The sequence below is a fragment of the Nerophis ophidion genome, linkage group LG02, assembly GCF_033978795.1.
Source record: "Nerophis ophidion isolate RoL-2023_Sa linkage group LG02, RoL_Noph_v1.0, whole genome shotgun sequence".
Lineage (NCBI taxonomy): Eukaryota > Metazoa > Chordata > Actinopteri > Syngnathiformes > Syngnathidae > Nerophis > Nerophis ophidion.
The window spans coordinates 14,564,753-14,578,453 of NC_084612.1; the positions used below are offsets into that span (position 1 = coordinate 14,564,753).

Consider the following 13,701-nt stretch of genomic DNA (forward strand, 5'->3'; position numbering starts at 1 on the left):
GGGTTTCGGCAGAGCCTCTGCCGCGAAGGTCAAGACACACCCGACTCATCGTGCAAATAAAAATTATTCCCTATTGGTGTATTATGAATGCCCCTGAACAATGTTCCCTATAATTTTCCATCTGATTTGCAGGTGTGTAATTTGTTGAGTTCATGCACTGTGTTGGTTTTGTTCTTTGAACAAGGTGATGTTAATGCACGGTTCATTTTGTGCACCAGTAAAAAAACCAAAAACATTTACTTTGTCTTGAATTTGAAAAAAAATAAATACATACATTTATTTTTCACTAAAGAACGGTTCGGTGAATGCGCATATGAAACTGGTGGGGTTCGGTACCTCCAACAAGGTTAAGAACCACTGCCTTATAGTGAAGCAACATACACAAATGTCCGTGTACCTTTCGTTCATTCTATTTCCAATTCTGAAACCCATCCATCCATCCATTTCTACCGCTTATTCCCTTTGGGGTCGCGGGGGGCGCTGTTGCCTGTCTCAGCTACAATCGGGCGGAAGGCGGAGTACACCCTGTACAAGTCGCCACCTCACAATTCTGAAACGCAAATCATAAAATAAAATTAGGGCTGTTTTTTTTTTTTTTTTATTGAATATGGCAGATTTTAAAACAAACAAAAAGGGTTGATTTTCATTAAAGTATTGCCATAAAATTTGTGCTGTTTTCTTTTGATGGATTAAAATGTTTCCAGATAAACAAAAACATTGGAAAAAATGATAATCCAAAATGCAAAAATGCGTATTTATCTGTGTGATGACAAATTGAACCGGAAGTACTATTTTAGCTATGACCCTTGGTCCGTGTACCTTTCGTCCATTCTATTTCGAATTCCTAAATGCAAATCAAAAAACTAATTTCGGGACATTTTTTCTATTTTAATTTCTGAAACAAAAGTTGGACAACTATTTAATGACACTTATTTAAAACGACAATAGGATGCCTGCTGAACAAAGATGTTACCCTTATGCTAAAAACATGCTAAACGCAAAGGAAAAGCTAAAATACTGCCTCAGGCTCAATTTGTCATCACACAGATAAACACGCATGTTTGCATTTTGATTACCAAATGTTTTACCATTGTTACTCATCTCATACATTACTGTAATACTGTTACTGCTTAATGTTGCGATCTGAGTTTAAATCTTAGCGCAAAATGTTTTGCCAGTGTGTGTGCAACATTTATAACAATTCACTTGAGAAGATTTAAGGCTGACATCCATCTCCACTATTTTAATTAACCTTGGCTACCATTTAAAGTTGGCATGAATATTGTATTTACAACTTGAAAGTATTGTCTAGCCCATGATGAATCTGAATCCCTTAACAACAACATGAAGGCAAGCTTTTTCAGGGTCAAGTGGTTCCATGGTCTTAGTGGAACCTACAAACCCCAAAACTAAGGCTGGGCGATATATCGATACTTACGATATATCGCGGATTTGTCTCTGTGCGATATAGAAAATGACTATATCGTAATATCTGAGTATACGTTCTCACGCAGGACTGTTAGCTGCGGGCGTACACTTCAGGCTCTCCTCGCTCTTTCCCGTGTCTCCTTCTCGCAGACAAGCAGGTGCACATTCTTACATACGTCACAAACTGTCACGTCATACGTCACATACACGCCCTCGCAGAGCAGAGACGTAGCAGCGTGGCTAACGTTAGCTGCTAACCTAGCCGTACGAGAGAAAGATGCTGCGGATCTGGTAACAAATGAAGGAAGAATTAATTCCCAATAAAAACAGCAGGGTTTCCATCGTCTGGCGGCGGTTCGGCTTCAAGTGGGAATATGTCGAACAGACAACCGTAATTTTTCAAGTGTGGGGGGGGGGGGAGCGTTGCTATTAAAAGTAGCATTACTGCTAATATGTAGCATCATTTGAACAGTCACCCGCTAGAAAATGAAGAGAATTCCATAACCTTAGTAACATACCACATAGTGAAGGACGAATACTATTTGATTTCCTATTATGTAGCTAATTTTTATTTGAAACTTAAAATGTCTTGACAATCTTGCAATTTATGTTTTGGAAATGACTTGAATGTTTGTGCCATTGCCTAATAATTTAATAAAAACACTTTTGGTAAATGGTAAAAATGCCCCTGTGCCAACTTTTTTGCAATGTGTTGCTGCCATTAAATTGTAAGTTAATGATTATTTACAAAAAAAAAAGTTTCTCACATTAAATATCTTGTCTTTGCAGTATATACAATTGAATATAAGTTGAAAAGGATTTGCAACTTAGTGTATTCTGTTTTTATTTAAGAATTACACAACGTGCCAACGTCACTGGTTTTGGGTTTCATATGTTCAGAACTCTCTAATTCCTAAGTTTACGCACAAGAAAACCTGTCAGGGTTTTTATGCTTCATATTTGTATGTGTACCTAAAATGTTTGGACTAAATTCGGTTTTATGCACAACAGAACAGTTCTGAAAGGGCTGGTTTAAATACATTTTGCAGTTTGATATATTGGGATATAGAGTCAAGGCTCATATAGTTCAGGGCTTTTTACTGGCAAATTTGGCATAATATCCAAACCCACACTTCTTGCATTTAGAATAAACTCACTGTGCATTACATCCAGTCTGAGAAAATAAAGGTCTCATTAAAATAGCTTAAACATTTACTGTCATTATTTTGCATTTAAATTCATGCAATTTGTCATGATGGAATGTTGCAATCGATTTACACTTTCACTTGCAATTTATTCCTCATTAATACATTGTACTTTTGAGACAGTCTTGTTTACAGTTCAAATTTAAACTGTCTAAAGTGTTTATGGTGAAAAGAAAAAATAAGTACTTTTGTATTTTGGAACAGAGTTGAGACATCAATTTAGAACCTTATGAATCCGAATTAAATCCATCCATCCATCCATTTACTACCGCTTGTTCCTTTTGGGTTGCGGGGGGTGCTGGAGCTTATCTCAGATGCATTAGGCCGGAAGGCGGGGTACACCCTGGACAAGTCGCCACCTCATCACAGGGCCAACACAGATAGACAGACAACATTCACACTCACATTCACACACTAGGGCCAATTTTGGAAATAGGCCATGATATACAACCCTCTTTCCTACTTAGCTAAATACATCGTAAACAATTAACCTATCGTTGGACAGCAGTGTTGTAAGTGGTCCCTTCTGGTTTCATGGTGTAATGGTTAGCGCGCTAAACTCCAAATCCAGCCATCTTTTTTCAAATCTCGGGAGAACCTGCTTTTACCAGTTTCTGGGTTGTAACTGTATATGCATAAATCCATCCATCCATTTTCTACCGCTTATTCCCTTTGGGGTCGCGGGGGGCGCTGGTTCCTATCAGCTACAATCGGGCGGAAGGCGGGGTACACCCTGCACAAGTCGCCACCTCATCGCAGGGCCAACACAGATAGACAGACAACATTCACACACTAGGGCCAATTTAGTGTTGCCAATCAACCTATCCCCAGGTGCATGTCTTTGGAAGTGGGAGGAAGCCGGAGTACCCGGAGGGAACCCACGCATTCACGGGGAGGACATGCAAACTCCACACAGAAAGATCCTAAGCCCGGGATAGAACCCAGGATTACTCAGGACCTTCGTATTGTGAGGCAGCCGCACTAACACTTCTTCCACCGTGCTGCCATGCTAATACAATTATGTCCAAATAGGTTCTAAATCTTCAAACCAGTATGTGTCTAGCTCAGCGCTATTCAACTTGCGTCCCGGGGGCCAAATTCAGCCATGGAATGGCACTAGACCATCCCCTAAGTTTAGTGCAAATCTTTGGAGAGGCGTAACATTTTTGCAGCAAATTCCGAAAAACACTTCAGTGATCCTGTTTCACAATGGAATTTTGCACCCATGAAAACACAGTGACAGATCCATGTGTTGCCATTTTAAAGTCTTCACCAGATTTCAGAGTAGAATTAACTGCTGTTAGCCTGACTGGTTCCATGGTGTAATGGTGAACGCTCTGGACTCAAAATCCAGCAGTCTGAGTTTGAATCACAGTGGGACATGCTGTTACTGGTTTCTGGGTTGTAACTTTATCTAATTGCAGTTATGATCACAAAATAGGTTACGAATCTCTGAACAGTTATCTGTCTAGCTCAGGGGTCGGCAACCCAAAATGTTGAGAGAGCCATATCGGACCAAAAATACAAAAAAAAAAAAATGTCTGGAGCCGCGAAAAATTATTAGCCTGATATATCGTATTTTCCGGACCTGAGTGCGCACTGGATTGTAAGGCCTGCGACCGATGAGCGCGTCTATTAAGGTCTATTTACACACAAAAGGCGCACCGGATTTTAAGGCGCATTAAAGGGGAACATTATCACAATTTCTGAAGGGTTAAAACCAGTAAAAATCAGTTCCCAGTGGCTTATTTTATTTTTTAAAGTTTTTCTCAAAATTTTACCCATCACGCAATATCCCGAAAAACGTCTTCAAAGTGCCTGATTTTAACCGTCGTTATATCCATCCGTCTATTATCCTGTGACGTCACAGCATGAAGCCACCAGAAACAAACATGGCGGATAGCACAGAAAGGTATAGCATAGTAGCTCGGATTCAGACTCGGATTTCAGCAGCGCAAGCGATTCAACAGATTACACATGTATTGAAACGGATGGTTGGAGTATGGAGGCAGGTAGCGAAAACGAAATTGAAGAAAAAACTGAAGCTATTGAGCCATATCACGACACACAGCGGCACGGGAGGAAGCAAGGACAAATTCGGGGATTGCCTTCTAAACAACGATTGGTATGTGTTTGTTTGGCATTAAATGTGGGTAGAGGGAAAGGCTGGATGCAAATATAGCTACAAATGAGGCATAATGATGCAATATGTACATACAGCTAGCCTAAATAGCATGTTAGCATGGATTAGCTTGCAGTCATGCCGTGACCAAATATGTCTGATTAGCACACTCCACACGAGCCAATAACATCAACAAAACTCACCTTTTTGATTTTGTTGACTTTTTTGTTGGAAATGCATCTGCTTTGAGTGTGTCGCAGGATATCCACACATTCTTGCCATCTCTGTGCCATCTCTGTCTTAGCATAGCTGTCGTCGGTAAAGTGTGCGGAACAAACGAGGGACTTTCACATCTTTTGGCCACTGGTGCAACTTGAAACCGTCTCTGTTAGTGTTGTTACACCCTCCGACAACACACCGACGAGGCATGATGTCTCCAAGGTACGGGAAAAAACGGAAAATAATAGAGATGATTTGATTTGGTGCGTGTAATAAGATTGAGAAAATGGCGGATTGCTTCATGTTGTGACGTCACGGGTGAAAGGCCATCGCTTGACAGGCTATCAATTGAAAGGCGTTTAAATCCCCAAATTCACCTTTTTAGAGTGCGGAAATCGGTTAAAAAAACATACAGTCCTTTTTCTGCAACATCAAGGTATATATTGACGCTTACATAGGTCTGGTGATAATGTTCCCCTTTAAAGCAGTTGAGCGGCCCTTGTACACACACCATAATAACACTCGTATGTTGAATAGTAGATGAAGCGGTGCAGCTTCATAGCTGACTAAAGTCGTACTGAAACATTTGGACAGATTTTTGAGCGTTGTGTGTAATGTTCTATATTCTCAATGGAACATGGAAAGTTTTGTTGTTGTTTAATGTTGTCATCTTGCATTCTAAACTTGTCTCTTATGTGTGACTGCCATCTACTGGTCACACTTATCGTTACACCATGTACCAAATAAAATAGGTCGGTAAGCACACCAGAATTATTCCTTACATTAGGCACACCAAGTTATAAGGCGCACTGTTGAGAAAATGAACGGATTTTAAGTGCACTATATAATCAGAAATATACCTACTATCTACTATCAAACTGACTATGTCTCACAGGCTGACACAATTAACTACAAATCCAGGTTTCTGACCCCTGGTCTTGCTCAAGGCTATTCAGCTAGCATCTTGGGAGCCAAATCCATCCATGAAATAACACCAGACAAGCCCCCAAGTTTCGTTCAAAACTTGGGAGAGGCGTAACGTTTCTGCAGCAAATTCCTAAAAGCACTCGAGAAGACACTCATTTGGACATTTGTATTTTGCATTACAGTGATATTTTTTTCAGAAATGTCTATTACAGAGAATGCTGGTTCTCCAAACAAAAATATTAGTAAAGAAGATGTCTGCCCCCGGCCCAGTCCTTAGCTTTCTGTAAATGTGGCCCCTAAAACAAGTTGAATAGCCCTGCTTTGTATGGTGCAAAACGTGAATTTAACTATCAACCAAACCATCTTATTTGGTGGAAACAGGACCCATATTCAGAATGTATTACTTTATAGCCTGTAGTAGACATAGGTCCAGCAATGAGGTGGCGACTTTTCCAGAGTGTATCCCGCCTTCCGCCCAATTGTAGCTGAGATAGGCACCAGCGCCCCCCGCGACCCCAAAAGGGAAAAAGCAGTAGAAAATGGATGGATGGATAGATATAGGTCCTCTATGTAACCTTTTTTTTTAACTCAAAACCTTGGAAAGAGCACAGCAAAATGTCAAGCTCTGCCCTCTATACAAGTTGGTCATGTGCCGATCGATACTGAAATATTGATACCTCCGATACCAAATAGTTATGCTGTAATGTCGATTCTCAAATCAAAATATCGAGGCTATTGATACATTTGAGAGAATGCATATCATTAACAGAAATGCAGTATACAAAAGTAAATAAACTTGTGAATAAGACAATGTGTCAATGTTGGTTGCTTTTGTTGAGTGCTAGTGACATGTTAATTATTTTCACGTTAACATGTTCATGAGACTGGATTGTAAATTTGTTTTTATGCTATGGGTAGTATTTTGTCCTGTTTTTTTCCGTTTTATTAACGTGACTATATTTTTATTAATGTCACTACCTCAATATACTTTAGAGTCTGAGTGTTTGTATTTCTTTGTTTGTGTTTCATTCTTGCACTTTTACCGCGCATTTGACTTTTAAAGAGGACATGTCACTGTTCAAGCCCCACTTTTATAGCAAATAGTCAGCTAACATTAACTGTCATAACTAACATCAGCTAACATTAACTAATACCAGCTAACATTAACTGTCATTAACTAACATCAGCTAACATTAACTAACATCAGTTAACATTAACTAATATCAGCTAACATTAAAAGTCATTAACTAACATCAGCTAACATTAACTAATATCAGCTAACATTAACTGTCATTAACTAACATCAGCTAACATTAACTAACATCAGCTAACATTAACTAATATCAGCTAACATTAACTGTCATTAACGAACATCAGCTAACATTAACTAACATCAGCTAACATTAACTAATATCAGCTAACATTAACTGTCATTAACTAACCAGCTAACATTAACTAACATCAGCTAACATTAACTAACATCAGCTAACATTAACAGTCATTAACTAACATCAGCTAACATTAACTGTCATTAACTAACATCAACTAACATCAGCTAACATTAACAGTCATTAACTAACATCAGCTAACATTAACTAACATCAGCTTACATTAACTAACATCAGCTAACATTAACTAACATCAGCTAACATTAAATGTTATTAACTGACTAATATCAGCTTACATGAACTGATATTAACTAATATTAACTAATAACTGAAATCAGCTAACATTAACTAATATCAGCTAATAACTAATATCAGCTAACATTAAGCTGATATTAAATATCAGCCAATATATACTAATATCAGCTAGCATTAATCAGCTAACATTAACTGACATTAACTGACTACTATCAGCTTACATTAACTGATATTAACTAATATTAGCTAACATTAACTAATATCAGCTAACATTAATCAGCTAACATTAAATGTTATTAACTGACTAATATCAGCTTAAATTAACTGATATTAACTAATATTAGCTAATAACTGAAATCAGCTAACATTAACTGCCATTAACTGATATTAAATATCAGCTAATATAAACTAATATCAGCCAACATTAATCAGCTAACATTAAATGTTATGGACTGACTAATATCAGCTTACATTAACGGATATTAACTAATATTAGCTAATAACTGAAATCAGCTAACATTAACTAATATCAGCTAAAAACTAATATCAGCTAATATAAACTAATATCAGCTAACATTAACTGACATTAACTGACTACTATCAGCTTACATTAACTGATATTAACTATTAGCTAACATTAACTAACATCAGCTAACATTAACTAATATCAGCTAACATTAATCAGCTAACATTAAATGTCATTAACTGACTAATATCAGCTTACATTAACTGATATTAACTAATATTAGCTAATAACTGAAATCAGCTAACATTAACTGATATTAACTAATCAGCTAACATTAATCAGCTAACATTAACTGCCCTTAACTGACTAATAGGGACGGCGTGGCGCAGTGGGAGAGTCACTGGTTCAAATCCCACCTAGTACCAACCTCGTCACGTCCGTTGTGTCCTGAGCAAGACACTTCACCCTTGCTCCTGATGGGTGCTGGTTGGCGCCTTGCATGGCAGCTCCCTCCATCAGTGTGTGAATGTGTGTGTGAATGGGTAAATGTGGAAGTAGTGTCAAAGCGCTTTGAGTACCTTGGAGGTAGAAAAGCGCTATACAAGTACAACCCATTTATTTATTTATTATATAAATACGAAACTATGTCCTGTCTTCTTTATTTTATGAGACATATAATTTGAAATACACAACTTTTTGTGGTGACGTATATGTTTATATTTCTAGTGCATATGAAAACACACTCCTTTGTAAAGGATAGTGATATTTTAAAAATTGATCAGAATCAGTTTTATTGGCCAAGTATGTTCAACACACATGAAAGTGACTTGGTATAATGTGCCAATAAATTGATCATACATAAATTGATGGACACTTCAGTTATTTTCATAATACAGAAGTGCAATATTGAGAACATTTAAAACAATGTCCTGTCCTTTAGATTGTAAATTGCAATGCACAATATATATGTAATTGAAATCATAACATTCATAGACAGATACTTGTTTGCCTGTAATAGCCGTATCTCCCAAGAGCAACAACGTGAAATTAATTTCTACTGTGTGTTTCAAATCCACTGATCTGAGTTCAAATCTCTGTGCACCCACTTTTACTAATCTCTGAGCAATTGGATGGTTAAAATGATCTGTTGTGTATGTAAATTAAGCATGTTTACATTTAGAATTTTCAAGGCTTAGATTTGGATTAGTGCTGTTAGAGGTGTTTCATTCTGGAAGTTGAATCTATATTTGTTACACACCAGTCCGACCTCAGGTTTAGCAAGGGTGGTAGGAAGTGGTTCCACGGCGTAATGGTTAGCACGCTGGACTTTGAATCCAGCAATCTGAGTTCAAGTCTCGGTGGAACCTAGCTTTACCTGTCTGGCTCAGTTTGTTAAAGTGAACCTTGACCTTATATGTCTGAATGTTCTCATTCATCCAGGTTACTGTCATCTCAGGGCATTCAATTAATTACAACTGCACTGTTCGGTTTGTCTTAGAAGACGTTTCGCTTCTCATCTGAGTAAGCTTCATCACTTTGTGCTCATAGTCTTAGATTGTTCAGATCTAGTCTAGCGGTTGCTGCCTAAACCCCAAATATTTATACTCCAAAACCAGTAGTGTGTGCCCAGGTGGTTTTGCCCTATTAAAGTGAGAAAAACAACTGTTTTGATGCAAACGAGCAATCCTACTGTCAAAGCCAATGACAGTCGTTGAAGTGTAATTTTCCCTCGTTAGCACTGAGGTATTGTGTGGCAGAACGATCGCTGTGGATCAACCTTTATCAGTCCAAAATAGTCGGAATCCCCCATGTAAGCATTCCATTGAGTTGTAAACAAATGGCATTCTGGTCACAGAACAGGGGCGGTTCTAGGCATGCTTATATGAGGGGGCAGTCAGAAATGTGAAGGGGGCATCATTTGTACACATCATGCTCCAGCACTTATTTTTCTGTGCTTATAGTAACGATGCTTTCTCCATTGAAATGGGTCTTTAGCTATGTGTCCAACCTCAACCTGGAGTAGTGGATTGCACTTTGTCAGGCCTCTACCTTCAGACCTGTCCAACTTGGGTGTCCCACCTGAAGACTAAGTTCCTGCTGGTATAGCTCTTACGGTCACTGAGGCATGCGAACCCCCTAACCACAATAAGGTGGCAATCCCTCAGGGGGGGAAACTGAAAAATAAAAATAAAAATAAATGAATAAAATAAAATAAAACATCCTTCATCCAGATTTTATCAACCAACAACATAACATTTATCCTAACTGGATGGCCTAACTCTCAAATAAATTTTGACCCAAAGTAGGACTTCACACACTACAGTCAATATTTACAAAACTGAAAAGTAGTCTGATGAATAATGATAAAAAATAATCTTAAACTAATTTATAAAACAGAACATGGGCACTCATCTGGGCAAAAAATTAATTCACTCAAATGTATGTGTGTTGCCCACTTGCTTGTAAATTGGTGAAAACGGCAGTGTTTTTGTTTTTAGGTGTCTTGTCATATCAAATGAAACTTATAATTTGTTTATTACAAAATGTAGATTGAAACATTAAAGGTTGACTGTGTAGAATTACAAGAAAAACAACAGAAAAAGAATTCCAGCAGTTGATTGCCAGACCGTTGCTAAGTAAAACGGGCCGTTGCTAGGGACTCCGCTCTGAACAGAGGACAGCAGAGGAGGACTGCTCCTTATGTTTCATTTTTACCGTCATTAACAGCATCATGAATGACTTGTAGCTTGTTACAGGGACAGTGGAGGCTCTCTGCATTCCAAACCACTGCTGCTCAGAGCCTCCGCTGTCACTGCTCTCGTCAAGTTGTAAAAAGAAAAAAAAAAAAAAAAAAAAGGAACTCCGTAGCAGCGAAAGTCCGCGACGATAAACATGTTTATGAGAGATAAGTCTACACAAATACACCCATCCTAACAAGTATATGATGAATGTAGACAACCTTTCCTTTTCTTTTACTTTCATACTGCAACAGTGATTGGATGTTTACTGAGGGCTGAGGGCTGTGTGCGGGTGTGTGTCTGCTGCGCAGCCTGTGGAATGTTGAATACACGCACAGCGGAGGAAGGGATGAGAGATAGCCGACACTACTATATCGCGTGTGTCCCTTTTTCGGCTGATTTTTCCGCTGGTGCAGATAATTTTGTCAACTTGTAATGTAGTAATTTTGTGAGTTTATTAAAATTTGCTTTCTCAAATTTTGATTTGAGGGGGCAAGACATTTATTTAAGGGGGGTCTGCCCCCTCTTGCCCCTGCGTAGAGCCGGCCATGTCACAGAAGGTGACCAGAATGTTTCTAACCCCTGTTATCTGTTGGAGGCTGAATTGCAGAGTCTTTTAGAAATGGTGGAAAGGACAGTTTTGTATGTGGTAGATAGGTGGTGTCGCAGAGATGATGGTTTCAGGGATGGTTTTTCAACCTTGACATAGATGGCTGCCCTACCCCCTCTTTTGTACCATCCATCCTCCCTGTCCAGAATCTGTTCATTTTTGTTCTCAAAGGAATGCTGTTTCGCCCTGAGGTGTCGGTAGACAGCTGAGTGTTGTCTCGGCCTGAGGAGTTTGCCGGTCAATGCTGTGCCATGCGTCGGCTTAATGGTTGTTTTGTTTCCCCAATATACGGTGGCCTAGGATGGACATTTGGACTACAATTCTCACAACAGACCACAACTCTTCCCACAGAAAATATATAATAGATTGTTCAGCTGCCTGACACTTAATATTTAACTTGGTATCTAGTGTACCTATTTTAAACAATTTTGAAGGTCTCAAATACAATCAATTCAAGATTTTAAATGAAGTCAGCCTATTCTAAACAGCTTATTGTAATTTTTTCCAAATATCATTACATGACATCTTTTTGTAAAAAAAATTAAAATCAATCATCCATTTTCAAACACATGCATCATTTGCATTTCTATTTCAATTTTTATCTACTTTTGCATGAAACCGTTTAACTGTTTGAAAAAAAAATGTATCCTGATAAAACATTTATATTTCAGTTTGTGGCAATTATAAGGCATATTTTCAGAGGATATGCATGTTTACAGCATGTTTTAAAGAGTTACAATTTAAAAAATGACTTCTGGGTATATCATTTATTGGTCAACTAATTCCGAGTTGGATGTTTTTAGAGGGCTTAAGTGCAGTTCCCAGTTCATCATTTTGATTATAGGTACAGTGTGACGATTGACAGACATAACCTTTTAAATGGCTATTGTCTATGACCACTGCACTATTTCAGAACACAAAATGCTATTTCAGAAAAATAAATACATCAAAATAAATTCTCTGATAAAACAACCTGACGAGCCAATTTTTATTCACTAGATAACAACAGTTAATGTAAACTTTTCAACTATTCAACATTGTTCTTGTCAAATGCTTACAATTTTGTGTATGCAGTTGTATGCTTTTGACTATATATAATAACCATATGCAGTCGGAAAAGGGCATTACATTTTTTTTTTAAGTAGGATTAAAATGGGACTAGAAGGCGTTAAATTGAATTCGCTGATACCTGTAGAAACCTTGTATAAATTAATGTAATGTAATTTAATGAAGAGGGCAGGCGCAAAAAAGTGATAATCACCATTCTGTTGTTTTTCAGCAGTGAGTACCACTATTTTACACCATTCTCTACCCAGAGGTAAAATCAAGTGTTTTGCAAAAGTCACTTATTTTTCACATTTCACTGTTGACTATTCCGTTTGACCTCAGAACAGACAAATCAGTGCATCGAAATTTGATAATGTCGTCCAGCATCAGCGCCCAAATCACTTAAGTGATCTTGTTGTACAGAGGAACTTTGGACTAGTGTAAACGCAGTGGCAGATCCTTCATCAAATGAACCCTGCTGCATTGTTGCACCAGAATGAAATTATCTGTTAGTTCAGCCAACTGGTTCCGTGGTGTAATGGTTATCACTCTGGACTCTGAATCCAGCAATCTGAGTTCAAGTCTCAGTGGAACCTGCTTTTTGTGGTTTGTAACTTAATGTGATTGCAATAAAGTTGTCTCGAATACGTTCCAATTCTCTCCAAACAGTTATTTGTGTAGCTCAGGGCTATTCCGCTAGCATCTTGACGGCCAAATCAGTTCAGAACTTTGGAGAGGTGATCCTGTTCTACAGAGGAACTTTGGACCAGTGTAAACACAGTGGCAGATCCCTGCATTGGCCTTTGAAAACCTTCAGCAAATGAACGCTGCTGCATTGCTGCACCAGAATGAAATTAACTGTTAGTTCAGCCAACTGGTTCCGTGGTGTAATGGTTAGCACTCTGGACTCTGAATCCAGCAATCTGAGTTCAAGTCTCAGTGGAACCTGCTTTTTGTGGTTTGTAACTTAATGTGATTGCAATAAAGTTGTCTCGAATACGTTCCAATTATCTCCAAACAGTTATTTGTGTAGCTCAGGGCTATTCCGCTAGCATCTTGACGGCCAAATCAGTTCAAAACTTTGGAGAGGTGATCCTGTTCTACAGAGGAACTTTGGACCAGTGTAAACGCAGTGGCAGATCCCTGCATTGGCCTTTGAAAACCTTCAGCAAATGAACGCTGCTGCATTGCTGCACCAGAATGAAATTAACTGTTAGATGAGCCAAATGGTTCCGTAGTGTAATGGTTAGCACGCTGGACTCTGATTCTAACAATCTGAGTTCAAGTCTCAGTGGA

General features: G+C 38.4%; 2 non-coding genes across 2 annotated transcripts; both read left to right on the forward strand.

Annotated features, from left to right (window-relative positions):
* Window positions 1-12,929: 12,929 nt before the first annotated feature.
* On the forward strand, window positions 12,930-13,001 carry trnaq-cug (transfer RNA glutamine (anticodon CUG)). The gene has a single exon. It is a non-coding gene; the product is annotated as a tRNA-Gln (tRNA).
* A 280-nt stretch (window positions 13,002-13,281) lies between these two features.
* On the forward strand, window positions 13,282-13,353 carry trnaq-cug (transfer RNA glutamine (anticodon CUG)). Its single transcript has one exon. It is a non-coding gene; the product is annotated as a tRNA-Gln (tRNA).
* The last annotated feature ends 348 nt before the right edge of the window (window positions 13,354-13,701 follow it).